Source organism: Felis catus, chromosome A3, assembly GCF_018350175.1.
Source record: "Felis catus isolate Fca126 chromosome A3, F.catus_Fca126_mat1.0, whole genome shotgun sequence".
Classification (NCBI taxonomy): Eukaryota; Metazoa; Chordata; class Mammalia; order Carnivora; family Felidae; genus Felis; species Felis catus.
Window position 1 is genome coordinate 42,293,478 of NC_058370.1, and position 18,291 is coordinate 42,311,768.

Sequence of the window (18,291 nt, forward strand, 5' to 3'; positions counted from 1 at the left end):
AAAACCTAGTCTATCATTAATTTGTTTCTCAGGCATGTCCCGTGTTTAGTGTATCTTTCAAAAACTCTCAGGGCTCAAAAAAAAAAAAGTTATTTGTCATTTATTTCTAAAGACTGGAAAGTAAATTTATCTTCATTTATAAACAATCAGAATTCATTATTTGTGTGTTATTTCTGAATCTAATTTCAAAGGATCATAAAATATTCACAAAGTGGAGGAGAGGATTTTTATTCATTATCTAGCCTAGAAATAAAGTTTGTAGATTTATTTGATGGAAAATCTATCCAGAAGCCAATATAAACACATGGCAGCTAGCAGGCTTCTTCTAGGATTTCCAGAGATTCTTTATAATCAGCCACATTTAGAGACAAGCCAAGCCGCGAATCAATCAAGCAAATTAGAGGCAGGGAATTGGGAAAAAGGATATGTTACTGCAAGATGGGGCACAGAACAGGCACGTGCAGATAATTCTCCTGGAACCTGGGCGCATTAACTGGGGCTCAGTTTGCCTGTAATATGTAAATAAGTTGCCAGGGGGTCAGGAGGTTTGGTTCGTTCACTTCTGAGGCTTTAGGAGCTCATTTTCTTTATGCATAAAATAAAATGGTTGGAGTAAATTAGCGATTCCCTGAATTTGTGGAGCTTATTAAATAAGTCTGGATTCCCAGGCTGAATTTCTAAGAAGTCTGAGTCCCTAGGTCTGGAATCAAGCCCAGGCACCCAGGCTTCAAGTCACGGATGATTCTCATGTGCATCCTGGTTTGGGAATAACTGGGCATAGTTATCATGTTGATCCTGGGTGCTTTGCCTACACAGAGATCCAGGGCTTCATATGATGTGGCATTAATTGCCCCTCTGCACTCTTTGTCCATGTTAATCATGAAGTAAAAAAAGAAGAAAGAAAGAAGAAAAAGAAAGAAAGAAAGAAAGCTGCCAGAGAAGATGAGAGCCTGGCAAGAAGGGTGCTAAGGGGCGGGAGGATTTGAGAGTGCTGGACGGTGTTGCTATGGCAACCCCATCCTCTCCCAGCGTGTGTTCTGAAAGCCTGCCTGCGCGCTGTGCTGGTGGGCTCCACCTCTGATGGAGTGCCGTTAGCTCCTGTCGTCAACTTGGAGATGAGGACTGGTAGAGAGGACAAGATAATTAGGTAAAAGTCACATCTGAATATTAATAAGCAGCAGCATTTCTCAGTCATCTTAGGTGTCTGGGTGTTTGGTTCAGGTGAATTGCAGGTAAACCAAATGGAGCACTGGTCTCCATTTCTGTTTTGTTTGGTTGTTTTCAGAGATCTCCCTGAGTTTGTGACTTTTAGGCTTCTTCCCGCTCCAAGCCCCCACCCTGCGAAGTTCATTGTATCTTTATTTGGAAGAACAACAAAACTGTCACAAGTTTCGACTGATTTGAGGGAAATAGGATACTTAACCTCCTAGTCAGCCCCAGGAGGATGAACTTGGCTTTCACCCTAAGTCAGTTCTGCATCCTTTCCTTTCTCTCCATGCTGCTCGGAAGATGGTGTGAGTGATAAGGAGGGAGGAGATCAGCTGTGCAATACCAAGAATGGGCAATGAGTGTCCGTGGGAGAGCCTGACCGACTCAGAGTTTGTTTTCTTGCTGTTGGCTAAACAGTCTGAGCTGATAGGCTGGAGGTTGTCTGAAATGTGACTGTAGTCACAGCTTTCCTACTAGCCCATAAAATCTAGTATTTGGGGGGTCCTGCTGTATGCTACCCTCACCATTTCCATGAATTAATTGTTTGGTCCTCAGGGCAACCCTGTAACGTAGTTTCTATTATCCCATTTCACAGAGGGGAAAACTAACGTTTGGAGGGTTTCTATCACTTGCCTGAGATCTCACTGCTAGGGAAGTGGTCGAACAGATCCAGACATCTGCCTGTCAAAGCCTGTGCTCTTAACCAGCGCTGTCTCTTACTTAGCTACATGACATTTCTTACGTCTGCATGGAAAGATGTTTTAATAGGTGTCACTTGAAATAAGCTTGGGGAATGCCAAGTGACGTAAATTAAACAAAAAAAAATGTTTACAAGACTTCGTAAAACCTATTTATTATGCTACTATGTGATAGAACATTAACCCATTTCCCACATTCACTTGACCTTGGAGCATACATTTCTCTCACTTTGCAAGACTTGTTGAATAAAACCCACTTTAGGTAATACGGCATTTGACGATTTTTAACAGCCCTACTAGAATTAAAGCAAAAGTTCTTTCTCTCCCTCACCTGCTAATTCTTGCTATGCGTTTAACCTGCAAACGTTCTCTGTCCTGTCCCCTCACCTTTTTATCTTTTGTCAATTCTATTGAGGTATAATTTATCTTTAATAAGTTGCACACATTAAATGTGTACTTTGGATGAATTTTGTCAGACGTACACCCGTGAAAGTACCACTACATCAAGATACCAAGCACTGCCGTGGTTTCCTGGTATCCCTTGGCAATCCGTCTCTCCTGACACCCCATATCCAGGCAGCCACTTGTCCTTCCAGTTGTAAAGTGACGGGTGCCTGGGTGGCTCAGGTGGTTAGGCGTCCAACTTCGGCTCAGGTCATGATCTCCAGGTCCGTGAGTTCGAGCCCCACGTCCGGCTCTGTGCTGGCAGCTCTGAGCCTGGAACCTGCTTCGGATTCTGTGTCTCCCTCTCTCTCTGCCCTTCCCCTGCTCATTCCCTCCCTCTCTCTCTCAAAAATAAATAAATATTTTAAAAGTTTTTTAAAATTTTAAAGTGAATATTCCGACTTCTGACCAAATTGAAGATTCTTCCTGGGAACGGTGAAACGCCACATGGCTTCTCAGTCATTTCAGCATCTGGATAAGGAGCTTTCTTTATCGAATTAACTTCCAAGCCTTTTTCCTTTTAGTTTCACTAATACAAACTGGTATGCCACCCAGACATTGCATTAGGCCTGTTCATGAAGTTGGCACGGGTGCCCCCATTCTGCCCATCTCCATAACAGAAAATGCCCTAACCATCAGAAGAGAAATAAAAGGCATTCATGTGTATTTGAGGGAAGTGGGGAATGGTCCTTGTCACTAGAAACAGTGACGCCGGGGCTCCTGGGTGGCTCAGTCAGTTAAGCGCCAGGCTCTTGGTTTCGGCTCAGGTCATGATCTCACAGTTCGTGGGTTTGAGCTCAACATTGGGCTCTGTGCTGACAGTGAGAGCCTGCTTGGGATTCTCTCTCTCTCTCTCTCTCTCTCCCTTTCTCTCTGCCCTCCCCTGCTCACTCTCTCTCTCTCTCTCAAAATAAATTAATAAACTTAAAAAAAAGAAATAGGCAATAGGAGGTAAGTCCCATAGTTCTTCAGGAAGATGCTTAGCATCTCACAAACATTTACATGGAGGGAATTCACTGTGTGCTTTTTTTCTTCATAGAGAAATAAGAAGCTGACGGTCTGTATTATTTTGATGAGCTGTGTGGCCTGGAGAATATTCCTTGATTAATCCAAGAATTACCTATGAAGCTTCTATTGTGGGATCAGCACTTGGCTAGATCCTAGGGAGACAGAGATTAATAAAACATAGCATGAGCTATCAAAGAGTTAAGAATCAAATGTCTTCATATCATTAAGCCTCATTTCAGCATTTAGTTCCTAGCTTTGTAGTGAAGAGTGAACAAATAGGAAGCTTCACGTATCAAGTTGTCTTTTGTAACAACGTTAAATGTTTAGAGATTGTTTATAACAATATCGCTTAAATTTCTCCTCTAGGAAGTTTAAAAAAAACCCCAGCTGATCCCATAGAAAATGGCAGAGTTAAGACACATCTTCTTTTGAGGTTGTGCAGTAATTTCAACTATTTCCACAGCTTTCGGCATGAATTAGCTAATTCATCCCCCAGGTAACCTGGTCAAGTGGGTAATGCGGATGTTACAATTCCCACCTGGTAGATGTTTTAGAAAGGTCCCTGAGAGGATGGAGGGAATGATACTTTTGTAGGTGGGTTGAAGGATGGCACTTCATGGAACTAGAGTACTCGGAGATGGCTGTGGTCACCACAAGACAGTGATAAATGATACAGTTTGCTCAGGATCACATAACAGGTTATTGCTAGAGGAAGGCAGGCATTCGCCCTTGGAAATGAAGCAAAACACTGACGTGAGTTGGCTGCCTTGGGGTGGGATGGAATGTGGGCATCCAAGGTCAGTGTGTGAGGCTCCGAGGGTTGGGAGTGGTGGTGGTTGAACCAATGTGAGAGAGGGTGATTCCACATCCACAGTGCAGTGAATCTGATGTGGAGCTGACCTTGGAGGGCTGGTCGTGCCCCTCCCACCTGCTTCTCAGAGCCTTTAGAGAGTTCCTGGAGAGAGAGCTGGACATCCTTGTGCCCCATTTGGCTCTCAGGCTGGAGAGAAGTCATGCTCAGCCACCCTTTAGCATTCGACTTGTAGGCAGAGCATTGCCAACCAGAGCCCTTGATCAGAGTCAAGAGAAATTCCGAGGGGATGAATGTGCCATGAGCTATCAAAGGCACTGAGGAAAGTTCATCCCCAGAGTTCGAGTCCTACACAACTCTACTTAACCATCTTCATTTAATGATTCCTAGTGTATTTATGCACTCACAGTTTGCATTCTTTCCTTGAGCATCATCATTTTTAAATTCCCAGATAGACATCGCAAATATAACTGCAGTCCTACTAGAATGTATCCATTTGCCTAATATTGCTTCATATTATCAACCGATGAAAAAAAACTTTTGCAATAAGTTTTGTTTTCCATACAGTGTTCTTGAAAAGATGCAGATACCTGTATATATTCCAAATGCAAACTCTGTGGAAATTTAAAAATACACATTTTACCTGGGGGGTTCTCAGATTTAAGCTATATATCCCTCCTTACTGTCTCTTTCACCTTCAACATTATATTTCCATCATTTTTATTCTTTGTTCTACCTCCACACTTGAAAAAAAATCTTAAGCTATTAGCTATCGTATGGTTAGTGCTCCTAATCCATTATCGTTAACAGGAGGGATGTTGGTCTAAACTCAGAAACCATGGCAGTAAATGACTTCAAAGGAAGCCAACCAGTGAGCTGTTAGAATATCTTCTCCCATCAGAAGCATATATTGCATGTTTCTAATCAAATTACCTTAACGTTTATCAAGTTGTTCCCTTCACAACCGTTCCTGGTATTTCCCCACAAATGATGCTGAGCTGACTAGCATTGAATTTGTTACTCCAGTTTATGTTCTGGCTTTAAATAATGCTATTTAAAAATTTCCAGACCTTGAGTATTTAATCTGCTATGAGATACTTTTCATTATTTGGAATCAGGGTCCCAAAGACTGTGTTTTATTTACCAACCATGGCAACCTAGTCCAGCTGAGCGCTTGAGACAGAACTGGAGCCCAATTAGTGCTTACTTTCCTTCTGTTGTCTCCTTGATTGTTACAGAGGTCAATTTGCTACATGTCTGCTAGATTCGCCCTCGGCTTTCAAAAATCTCCTCGATTTTCCTCCACTCCTGTAATTCCAATAGTCATGTTTTAGTTCCCCTGTAGTAGAAAGAAAGGACTTGTATGAAAGGAGGGTAGAGACCACAATTACCTTTACATGCAGTATCTCATTTTATCCTCCTGGTGGCACTTTGAGACAAGTCCCTTCATCCTCTTTTTACAGACGAGGAAACCACACACAGCTGGGGGGAACTGGTCTTTTCTGACTCAACTAGGAAGTGGTAGAATCAGAATTACTCTCCCCAGTTTTCTTCTTCCTCCTCCTCTCCCCCTCCTCCTCCTTCTCTCCCCCCTCTTCCTCCACCTCTCCCTCCTTCACTTCTCCCTCCCCTTGCCCTTCTTCTTTTTCTTCCTCTCCTTCTCCTCCCCAATTTCTTTAAATCCAGCAGACTTCTCTCCTGAGCTCTACACCTGGTACATTGTTTACTGTATGTCCCACCTCGACCCCAGCATCTTTAGGCCATCTCCTCTTCCTCTGTACCTTCCACTTCTGCCCAACAGCCCCTTTGCCTTATCTGCCAGTTACTGGACCTCCTCTCCACTTGGTCATGGGGCACACAACCCTGGCCTTAAGGAAATTCCAAGCTAAATAAAGAAACAAGTCTGCTACACGTGGGAAATGAAAATACGATTCAAGATTCAAATGGTCATTGAAGACAATAATTTGAGAATGACCACAAGACCATGTGTGATAATTGTCTGTTGAATGGACCATTCATGCTGTGTGGGGGTGGTCAGGGAAAGAGGTCTGGAAGAGCAAAACTGAGCCAGGCCATGGAGGATGGCAAGACCCAGATTGACAAGGGTGTCAGGGGCATGCCAGTCAAGGGACATGGCAGGAGGGAAGCATGTGGGGCCCACGTGAACGTGGCAGGTTCAAAGGTAGGAGTTGGTTTCTAAAGAGCTTCTGGGTCTCACCATGATGATGAGTTCTTTAGAAGAATACACTTGAAGGCCATTGAGGTTGTGAGGACAATATTCTGTATCATTCTTTTCTTTTCATTACTACATTCCAGATTGTTTAGAACATTGCTTTTGCATCACAGAGGACGGATAAATTTAGAACCTATGATTTAAGTGCTGACCAAAAGCCGTGGTTCTAGAGGAATGTACCTCTATTATCTCCATAATAATGATTATTGTTCCTCCAATTATCTATATTTTCAGCTTTGCCTCTGCTCTTTTTTTTTTTAGCAATTACTGAGTCGTATACACCAAAATCAAGTTCTTCTGTCCTTTTGTAATAAATTCAGCTGCAGCCTGAATATTCTGCCTGAATATTCTGACTGTAACTCTGACCTGACTTCATTTTCAAGACTGTCAAAAGTAATTAGGGACAGAGAGATTTTCCCGCTCAGCATCTGGAAGTGCAAAGATACCAAGAAGGAGCCTCAAGTGTCATTAACATCACCTTTCCGCCTGCTTTTTATATCACCCTGGAAAATAGTCAATTTCACAGCCAGCAAGGCTGATTATGGGAACTGTCCTTCTCTCCCAAGAGCTTCAGATTTTCCCCTCTCCGAAGAAACAGGAAATGGGTTCCCCCCTTTGGAAGATAAAATGGATTTTTTTTGTCACATTGACCTACCCTTGATGGTCGTGTGACATTGGGAAACTTGCATAATCTTCCCTGCCTCAGTTTCCTCATTAGAGATTACCTCTAGAGATTTTGTGAAGACTCCATGGAATAATGTGGAAGGCAACTTGCACAGTAATCAGCATATGGAAGTACTCAATAGCATTAGCTGTTAGGATCTGTAGATAAAGCAGTGGAAAACTTTGAACTCATATATTTTCAAATACAATAAATTTCTCTTTTAATGGGATGTATAGAAATCTTATTTTGAAAAGACTTTGCTTCTCCCAGAAAAAAAAAAAACATGACCAAGAAAAGCAGTGTTTTTGGAGGGATGGAGGTGAGACACAGAGTGTCAGAAAAGTGAAGCGGGGTGTGTGTCACTCTCAGGACCTTTCACTCAGTAATAACTAAAGTCACTGTCTAGGTAAAAAAAAATTAATTTTGTAATGATTCAAGTCTTACAGAGAAGTTGCAAGAATGCATCCATGGATCCAACTGGGTAAGGGAAAAAGTTGAAGGAGGGGACGGAGAACAAAGACCATCTTTCATGAATTCACGGTTTCACCAAGGACTTCCTTTCTCATCATCCTCTTCTGTTAGTGGAGAAGGAACACTATATTTGCAGGACACTGGAGGCTCATGGAACCTAGCAATGCATGCTTAGTTAAGCATTGCCTCTCAGCTGCGAGATTATCCAGCTTCTCATGATTTAAGGGGGACTTTGCATTAAGCACAACTTGTTGTTGTTAGAGAAGACTTAACAGCAAAGCTATTTGTCACTCACTGTAAAGCCTATCTAGCTGGGCTAAGTCTAAGGCTGCCTCCATCAACTGTGATATTTTTTGTCATTCCATTTTTAGAAGAAAGAACCCAATGACGAGAAGAAAGCTGAAATTATTCTGACCGGCACTGGGTTTTGGGGACTCCTCATTTGAGAGATGTGATATTTGGTGGACCTATATGATTAAACACAAAGGATATATCTGGTTATTCATATAACCCTATATAAAATAACCTGTTAAAATGGAACCATGCGGTGTATAAAAGAGCTTGTCAGTTTTAGGAGGAAGCAGCAGTGGGAGAGACACAGAGCAGTGGAAAAAGTGGTTGTTATGGTGACATTGACCACGACTGGCAGATGCCAGTCATCAGGATGTGCTGATGGTCACCAGGGTTACAAAAAAGGCTCAGGATGAAGAAATCCCAGCGTCCAAGAGGGTTCTGGGGGAACAGTTGTCCTGATGAAGGTACGCATGCACATGGACTGATTCATAGGCCCTCATATTTTTCCTGCCCCGTAATTTTCCTTTATTCCTGTACCTTGAAAACTAAAGGTACAGTCCCAGTTTGGGAGCCTTTTTTCTTACCTAGAACACTTTGAAAACATTATCCAACAGAGGAGTCCTGTCTTCCTTTTGGGATGATCTGAAGCCAGTTAGGAGATCTTCGTTTCTGTACTGGATTAAATACCACCACCGCCCCCCAAATGGGGTGGGATAATCATGCATACACTATCACTTTTTGTGACCCCCAAATCTTCTTCAACCTGCCTAGGGAATTGGAAGGAGCCTAGGCCCTTTTGACAGAAACAAAAATAAGCCCACCTTTATAAGAAGTACAGTAGGGTCAATGAGGGTGCACACACACACACACACACACACACACACACAGTTTAATCTTTTAATTTTGATTTCTCTATAGGTGCATTTAGAAACCAAAATTGTCATCAGAGACCTACTAAATCACAAACTCCATGGGGAAATCCAGCAATCTGTATTTTAAGGAGGATTCTAGGGCATTCTAATGCACACTAATGTTGGGTAATCACTATGTTAAACAAAGTTTAAATGATAGGAGTCAGTCCCCAAACAAATTTTCTTTTAGTAACCCAGAAAATTAAAGTCATGGTGGGAGATGCCTGGGTGGCTCAGTTGGTTAAATGTCTGAATCAATTTTAGCTCAGATCAGTGCAGAACCTGCTTGGGATTCTCTCTCTCTCTCTCTCTCTCTCTGCTTCTCTCTCTGCTTCTCCTGCACACTCTCTCTCTCAAAATAAATAAACTTAAAAAAAAAGTCATGTTGGCATTATAGGTGACAGTGGTGCCTTGGAGAGCTAAGACTCAAAATGTTTATTTTCACATAGAAATACGAATCCTTTTCATTTAAGTGACTTTCAGGAAAAAAAAGAAGTTACAACCTGAGAAGTCTACATCAATCCTTTTTAAAAGTCCTTCATGGATTTTTTTTAAAAAGTTTTTATTTATTTGAGTGAGAGAAAGAGAGGGAACGAGCAAGCGAGGGAGGGACGGAGAGAGAGGGAGACACAGAATCCGAAGCAGGCTCCAGGCTCCGAGCTGTCAGCACAGAACCTGACGCGGGGCTCGAACCCACAAACTGCAAGATCGTGACCTGAGCCGAAGCCGGACACTCAACCAACTGAGCCACCCAGGCACCCCTCCTCCATGGAATTTTTAAGTCTTCCTAATCTGAACTGAGATTTCAAGTCTTGCACAAAGTAGAGCTATGGGTTCCTGTGCACTTGCAAGCCTTTCTGTGAATCCAGGGATAGCGTGTCCCTGATGTGTAGCAGATTTGGTTTGTTCCATTAGCATAGCAGAGCAAAGAAGCTTTATAATGCTGCAGGCTTTAAGGGGGTCAAAGAAAGAAGAAATTGTGCTCATATTCAGAGGTGAAAGGTCCACTCTTTTAATAGCTAGTACTGGAGTGTTTCTCCAGTTTCTCCAGTCTTTGGGAAATTACCCAAAGCAACTTTGCTTTGAGTAGCTAAGATTCTGGGGGGAAATAAAAGGGTCTCAATGAGGCAGGACTACAAAATATCACCAAAGAGGATGTGAGACCAGAGAAGGAATTTATGGTACACGTGAGAGGGAGAACTGAAGACATAGAAAGAGAAAAGGGTCGGAGAGAGAGGAGACACTAACATGGGGTTATGTTGAAGGTTGCCTTGAGGAAAGGGGTAGTGGAGAGTACTCTGTGGTTAGGTGGCCGGATGAAATTTGAAGATGCCTGATGTTACATTGAAAACTCCATTGAAATGCTCCTTCTCTGCCCCTACCCTACCCATAAGCATTTTTTATGTGGATATTTTGTGTTTTGTATGTGGAAAACAAAGCCAAAGGGCTAGTTGGATGTCTAGGTTTATGCAGTAAGGAAATAGGAGTCAGGAGGCAAAAGTCACTGTGAGAACAAGGGTGCCATGAATATGTCCAGAACTCTTGGGCAAGATTATAACTTCCATGGAGTGTTGAAGAGAGTTTGGGCTCTAGAACAAAGAGACCTCAGCGGGTGGCAGGTTTGCATTTTGTTGGTTCATATCCATCATTCCAGGAAATAATTCCACAGTGCCGTATGCAGGGACAATTTGTGAATATCGTCTTCCTCAGGTTGCTGGAATACGGTGCAAAAGCTAACAAAAAGGATAGTCTTCTCTCCAGACCAGCAATGTCTGATAGAACTTTCTGCAATGATGGAAATGTTCTTTATCTCCGCTGTCCAATTCAACAATAATCACGTATAGCTACTGCACACTTGAGGTGTAGCCGGTGAGGAGGGCCTGGGTGGCTCAGTTGGTTGAGCTTCTGGCTCAGGTCATGATCTCGCCAGTTGGTGGGTTCGAGCCCTGCATCGTGCTCTGCACTAAAGTGCAGGAGCCTACTGGGATTCTCTTTCTCCCTCTCTCTCTGCCTCTCCCCTGCCCCAAAATAAACAAATAAATTAAAAAAAAATGAAATGAGGCCAGTGAGACTAAGGGAGGGAATTTTTAATTTAATTAAAGACACTTAAATGTAAAGATTCCCATGCGGCCACCATGTTGGACAACACGGGTAGAGAAAGATCAGTACTTTGGTCTAAAAGTGCCTCATCAACAGGGTGAGTGAAAGGAGTCAGGTGTGGACATGAGGGAGTGGTGGGTTCTGGGGAAGCAGAGACCTCAGGCGCCACCTAAGAGGCGGTAACTGCCAGTTCCAACAATTTGCTGTGGAGAAATGTGGACCCAGGTTGACAGTCATTCCAACTATTTAAGAGAAACGAGAACTGTGAATTTTATGTACTATCTCCCAATCTTTAAATGCTCACAACGCGTTCTAAATTATTACATGTTAGGGGCGCCTGGGTGGCTCAGTCGGTTAGGTGGCCAACTTCAGCTCAGGTCATGATCTCGCGGTCCGTGAGTTCGAGCCCCGCGTCGGGCTCTGTGCTGACAGCTCAGAGCCTGGAGCCTGTTTCAGATTCTGTGTCTCCCTCTCTCTGACCCTCCCCCATTCATGCTCTGTCTCTCTCTGTCTCAAAAATAAAACGTTAAAAAAAAAATTAAAAAAAAATTATTACATGTCAGCGCCTGAGCCAAATAAGACACAATGAGAAAGTGGAGCACAGTACTTAGGATCCCAGGCTTCAGAGACCTTCTGGGTTCGATTCCTGAGTCTTCCACTTCCTCGCTGAGTGATTGTGGCCAAGTGGCTTAACCTTTCTGTGTAAACCCCTCAGTTGTAACATGGGGAGACAATAATCTCTACTCCTCAAGGTTGTGGTAAAGATGGAATTTATTCATATTTGTTAACAAATTTCTTTATTAATATTATATATTATATATTAATATACATAAACCATTTAGAGGCACATGGCAGGTATAATATAGGTATTGGCTACCGTTACTGAACCTATGGGCTGGTTTTGATCCATGGGGCACTTTGTAACCTCTGATATAGGGGCTTTGGATTTTTTTAATTAATTAATTTGTTTTTTTAAGAGAAAGAGAGCGTGCACATGTGTGTGAATGAGGGAGGGTCAGAGAGAGAGAGGGAGAGAGAACCCCAAGCAGGCTCCACCCTGTCAGTGCAGAGCCCGATGCAGGGCTTGATCTCACAAACTTTGAGATCATACCCTGAGCCAAAATCAAGACTCAGACACTGAGCCATTCAGATGTCCCTGGATTTTTTTTTTACAGTTTATTTTATTTAGTTTGAGAGAGAGAATGTGCATAAGCGTAAGCAGGGGAGGGGCAGAGAGAGAGAGGGAGAGAGAGAATCCCAAGCAGGCTCCACGCTCAGCACAGAGCTCCAACCCACGAACCGTGAGATCATGACCTGAGCCAACATCAAGAGTCTGATGCTTAACTGACTGAGCCACCCTAGGAGCTTTGGATTTTTATTCCACAATGCCCTTGGTTATCCTGGAAATATAGTCCACCTGCCTCATGTCCTGGCCAGGAGTGAAGAGGCTGGAAATCTGGTTAGGAATCACTCCGTAGCTAGATCTTGATCCCATTCATTGCTCAGACCTCCTGTGTCCTGACCCTGCTGACCATTTGCTCAGTATCAGAGCACAGACCCCAGCATCTAGTTCTTCAGAACCTGAGTTTCTGCCCTCAGTTTCTTTTCTTTTTTTTTAATGGTCATTAATTTTGAGAGAGAGGGAGAGAGAGGGCACCTGTGTGTGCATGGGCGGGGGGTGGGGGGGGCAAAGAGAGAGAGAAAGGGAGAGAGAATCCCAAGCAAGCTCCACACTGTCAGCACAGAGCCCCACATGGGGCTTGATCCCAGAACCATGAGATCATGACCTGAGCTGAAATCAAGAGTCAGATGCCCAACCATCTGAGCCACCCAGGCGCCCCCTGCCCACGGTTTCTTAGTGACACGTCCTCTACTCTGTGCCAGTTCACGCATTCCCCCTGCTCCACCACGTTGCTTTCCCAGACTGGAACTTGACTTCCTGGATGGCTTGTCCAGGTCTCATGTCCCCTCTGTCCTTACAGCCTTCCGTGTTGACCTATCCCAGTCCTCCTCTGTTTAAGCCATGACTAAAGCAAGAGATAAGTTGTTAAGGAGATAGGCTCACTCTCTGGGTTTCTTTAACTCCATAGTTTAGAAGCTCTGGCCCCAGGTAAGATCATCAACTCCCCAGTGTTTTCAACACGATAGGGGCAACTCCTTTACTATCTACACACACGTACACACACACACGTTCCCCGCTATACAAACACCAAGGATAATGGGGCAGCCACAAAATGAGTTTGGTGAAGTCAAAGAATTATATATAGTATATTATCATATGCTCATATGTATATGTATATATATATATCATAAATACCAAAAACATTCAGGAGTAAAAGCTACACAAGAAAAGCAGAGATAGAGGTCTGTAGCTTTAGTATCTAAAGAATTAACAACTAAATTCGTGTACAGTAGCAAGGTCATGAACTGTAAGAAAAGAACTTTGTGAGTTTACTATTCCATCAACTGTTGGATGCCCAAGATTATGAGCAGCACTGGTGAAGATAAAAGCTAGAAGAATGAGACCATGCATCATCACATTTATATTTCATTTTGCAGGTTATAAAGCGGTGAACGCACCCCTCATCAAATCATAGTCCTCTATTTTCACATGGGTCTGTTCAGTCAGACTATTTGCTCTTTGAACACAAGTTTGATCTCCATGCCAAGCATGTAGTATAGGACATCTGCTTACTTGTTTTCTCCTATCTTCACAGTCACCCCAGGTAGGCAGGTTGGTGTTATAAAGGGTATTGATTGTGTGAGCATCAAGGGACCCTGAGGCATGGAGCCTGTGTGGAAGGAAGCATGGTTTCTTTCTTTTTTTTTTTTTTTAATTTTTTTTAACGTTTTATTTATTTTTCAGACAGAGAGAGACAGAGCATGAACGGGGCAGGGGCAGAGAGAGAGGGAGACACAGAAGCAGAAGCAGGCTCCAGGCTCTGAGCCATCAGGCCAGAGCCCGACGTGGGGCTCGAACTCACGGACCGCGAGATCGTGACCTGAGCTGAAGTCAGACGCCCAACTGACTGAGCCACCCAGGCGCCTCAGGAAGCATGGTTTCTGATCCCATAGAACATGAGCTAGGATTGAGCACTGTTAAAACACAGATGCCAGATGTGTTCATCTGGAAGAGGATTTACCTTGGCTATTTATCCATCCATTTTGGTTGGTTTAGAGGATGTCGGGCAAGAGTTGGACAGCATGAAGAACAGGATGCTAGAACAAGGTAAATAAAATCAGCGTTCTGCCCTATTCTTCTGCAATGCTTCTGGCTGCCTCAGAAAATACACCGGCCTCGTATCTTGGCCAGGCCCCCCTCTCACCACCCGCTTGAGAAATGGAGAGTGGTGCCTGGGTGGCTCAGTGGGTTAAGCGTCTGACTTTGGCTCAGATCGTGACCTCATGGTTCATGAGTTCAAGCCCTGCATTGGGCTCTCTGATGTCAGCACAGAGCCCAGTTCGGATCCTCTGTCCCTCTCTCTCTGGCCCTTCCCTGCTCGCACCATCTTTCTTTCTCTCTCAAAAACAAATAAACATTAAACATTTTTTTAAGTAAGGCACGTAAATGGAGAGATAAGACACCTGTATAAATCAGTTCGTAGCCCCACACTGTGAGTGTAAATAAGTCATGCCAAATAAGTCAACAGTAAACTTGACAGAAATTAGCAGTCCAGTTACGGTCATCCTCGACTTCTCTTCTCCTCCTGTCTTGAATTTCTTCAGGCCCCCGTTGTTTTTCCGTGCATGTTTCTGTCGCTGGGGTCTCCACGCTGGTTATTGGGAGGCAGAGATATGAGAAGGCAGTGAGTCAGGGCTTTCCTAAGCAAAGGTACCCCGAGTCTGACGTGATAGAAAGCTGAAAAAATTTCAAAGTGCGGTTATTGTGCTGTTTACTAATTTTGTCATCAGATTTAAATTAGTGCATCTTCCATCTCATGGGGAATTTAAATTTGGCCATAGAAAGGGGAAAGTGCTCAAGAGCGTTTTCTGATCTATCGTGGTAGACGAGGTGACATCTTAAAAAGCAGAGGGTAGGGTTATTTTATGGGGATACGATGAATGAATCATAATGCGTATATACTGTCCAGTTCCTTCATTCCTTGGGCCTTCCATTTGCTTTTTGTCATTTATAACTTCGAGTTTTAATATCTAACCATGAAACTAACCATCTAAAGTAGCAGATTTTTGAGCCAAATAAATCCACCGCCATTAGCACATAGCAAGTTGTATGCTGCTAATTGCTAGTTACTCATGTGGCTAACATAACCCAAGCAGAAAGAAGCAGGGGGGAAAAAAGGGTAGCCAGAGAGGATTGGAAACATAAGCCTTGAGTAAGGCGAAGCTACTTCATCTAATTCCCTGGAAATAAATTAACAGAGCTGCCTTGCCCACTCCTAATTTCTCTCCAGATGCCTGAGTAGTCCCACACCCTGAAGACTAATGACAGACTGGAGAGGAGGGACGGAAGTTCTCCTCTCTGCCTTTCCTGGGCTCAGGTGTAAAGATGCACTGATTTCTGGACCCCCTCTGAGCATGAGGATGGAATCCTGACCAGGTTGTCATTGGGGAGTATCTTTTCTCCTCTTGCTGTTTTGGGGCTCCTCTTTGGTAAATAAAATGACTCCATATGTTTCACTAATTGTTTTTAATTTTTTTTTCATATTTTTATTTTTGAGAGAGAGAGAGAAAGAGAGGGAGGGAGAGAGAGAGAACACAAGAAGGGGAGGGGCAGAGAGAGAGGGAGACACAGAATCCAAAGCAGGCTCCAGGTTCAGAGCTGTCAGCACAGAGCCTGACACAGGGCTCAAACCCACCAACCGTGAGAGCATGACCTGAGCAGAAGTCAGACGCTTAACCCACTGAGCCACCCAGGCGCCCCTCACTAATTGTTTTTAGAGGAAATTTGTGTCCAAGGAAGAGGCCAACCCAAAGTGGCAAAAAGTGTGTTGCCTCCTGCCTTGCCATTCAGATGCTCCCCGGGGACATTAGTCCTTGCAGAGAGTGTCCCTGATCTCCCAGTAAATGGGACAGACTTTCAGAGCTGTGCAGCACCCAAGAGAGCATCTGTTGCAACTCTCACAAACAAACCAAGGACCAGAGACGGGTGGTGATTTACCCCCGGCCACACAGCTAGTAGGGAGCAGAATAGGGAGTTCAGACTGGATTTGCTGAGTCTGGGACCAGTGCTCTTTCAAAAAACCCCTCTGCTTTCCTCTTCTCCCACCTGAAACCTGTTTCCATTCCATGCTGTGAGGTCTCAGACATATTTTCAGTGTTTTAATGGGTGACAATTAATTTATATGAAAAAATAATCTATGCCAGCATGTGAGTGAGGATGCATGTGTCTTTTCTTTTGAAAACATTATTTGTGGGGCGCCTGGGTGGCTCAGTCGGTTAAGCGTCCGACTTCGGCTCAGGTCACGATCTCGCGGTCCGTGAGTTCGAGCCCCGTGTCGGGCTCTGTGCTGACTGCTCAGAGCCTGGAGCCTGTTTCAGATTCTGTGTCTCCCTCTCTCTGCCCCTCCCCCGTTCATGCTCTGTCTCTCTCTGTCTCAAAAATGAATAAACATTAAAAAAAATTTTTTTAAAAAGAAAATATTATTTGTTATTTTTCCTGGTTTATTAGTATCATTTATTTGTCTAAATAATGAAGAGCATAAATAATATGGTCCCAGAGATACACCCACCTCTTACGTAATAATAAACATAACATTAATCGAATTCTTACTATGTGCCAGGCACTGTTGTGAGCGCTTCACACTTATTTAATGAAGCTTAAGGCAACCTTATGAAGTGAAAAAAAATCATCATTCCTGTTTTATAGATAAGAAAAATGAGGCACCAAGGGGTCATACAGCTGTTAATGATGGAGCAGAGATTTGATTCCAGAAAGTCTGGCTTTAAGGCTCACCACGGATTGATTGAATGTACAGAAAGTCTTACAGTGAAGATCAAAGCCTTGTGCCATGCTCTGTCTTATACAATTTTTTCCCAAAAGATTAGCAGGTATTTTTAGTCTCTTACCAGGAAAAAAAAAAAAAGTATGCTATACCAACATACTATATAAATAAATTTCTATATGCAGTACAGATAGATAGGTTTTAAAAAGATACAGATATATCTCTGTCTCTATCTTTATCATTTCTATCCCTATCTCTGCCCCTCTCCTTATCCCTATTTCCCATCCCTACCCCCATCCCCATCCCCTATCTCCTATCCCTATTCTCTATCCCCTATTCTTATACCCTATCCTCATCCGCTAACCCCTAGCCCTATCCCTAGCCCCTAACCCCTATCTCTATCTCTGTATACCTGGACTCGGAGTTTGAGCTTTTCCATCCACACAGTCCTTCAGGGTCTCGAGTGGGAGTGGGTACGCGGGCCGCATTCATTGCGGAGCAGAATCAGCCAGGGGCCCAGCAGGAATCAGCACGCACAGTCCAGGCATCTGCCTGAGCAACGATTAATGAAATGCGCGGGGCTGATGGACCGAGCCCTGGAGGGGGAAGCCCTCCGGGACCAGGAGCGGTAGAAGCCATCACCATCCCCGCGCCTGAAGGGACAAAGGGAGGGAACATGTTCTGGAGCCTCTTGAGAGCTATTTTCATGGAAGGGTCTTCAGACAGGAGCTGGCCCTATGAAGGGCTACAGCCGAATTGTGAAAAAGCCACAACGAGATAGGGGAACAAACACCCTTACTTCCTTCTCTGCTTCCACCCTCCAGTTTCCCGACGGTTCCCCTCGTCGGTTCAATCCAATTGGAGTCCAGAGGGCAAAGAAGCCCAGGACTAGAGGAGGAAGGAGAGAAGCAGAGAATGGGTGGGGAAAGGTTGACAAATGGAGAACTGGGAGATGATAGGGAGGGCCAGGAAATGCAAATGTTCTCTAAAAAGACATTCAACCAACCTCTGCGTGTGTGCGATCCCACTGTCACCCCATTCTCGGTGGCACCAGATTCCTCCACATTGAGTTGGAGATGCTCTGAGAGCCGCGAGCGCAGCCAACGTCCTGCTATGTAGGTGGCAGTTCGGCTGCTCCTTTAAGGCCTCACCCCTCTCCATCTGCCTCCTTTCTGCCATAAATCGGTTGCCATTTTCATTCAACCGTTACTTCTCTCATTCTCTTCAACCCCTGGGTTTAAAGTGGTTTATTCTTTAAATAATAAGAATTTAAATTATAAGAATTCTTAATATTCTTGATATTTATAGTCTTTAAATGATAAGAATTCCTCTCTGGAAGGAGAGGAATTAAATGCATGCAGTCCAACCATTTCGCTTAACTGAAAATTTAAATAGAGTCTTAAGTTTTTCAATATAGATCCTACATTATCTCTACATATTTTACTATTTAGGCTGATAATTTGAATTAGGTATTTTCTTCTATTTATTTTAAGCTGGCTATATTTTTTAAAGATAAGGAAACCCTTAATTATTGTAATTAACTTA

At 43.6% G+C, this 18,291-nt stretch overlaps 1 long non-coding RNA gene across 2 annotated transcripts; it reads right to left on the minus strand.

Annotated features, from left to right (window-relative positions):
- Positions 1-3,196: 3,196 nt before the first annotated feature.
- LOC109498091 lies at positions 3,197-18,030 on the minus strand. Of its 2 annotated transcripts, XR_002154681.3 has the most exons (5): positions 17,753-18,030; positions 17,159-17,298; positions 7,129-7,225; positions 4,578-5,509; positions 3,197-3,511 (listed from the first exon to the last, which is right to left on the minus strand). It is a non-coding gene; the product is annotated as an uncharacterized LOC109498091 (long non-coding RNA). The 2 variants fall into 2 exon arrangements; XR_006595393.1 differs by lacking the exons at positions 3,197-3,511; positions 4,578-5,509; positions 7,129-7,225 and adding an exon at positions 13,794-14,702 and having other exon boundaries at positions 17,753-17,872.
- Positions 18,031-18,291: the final 261 nt, after the last annotated feature.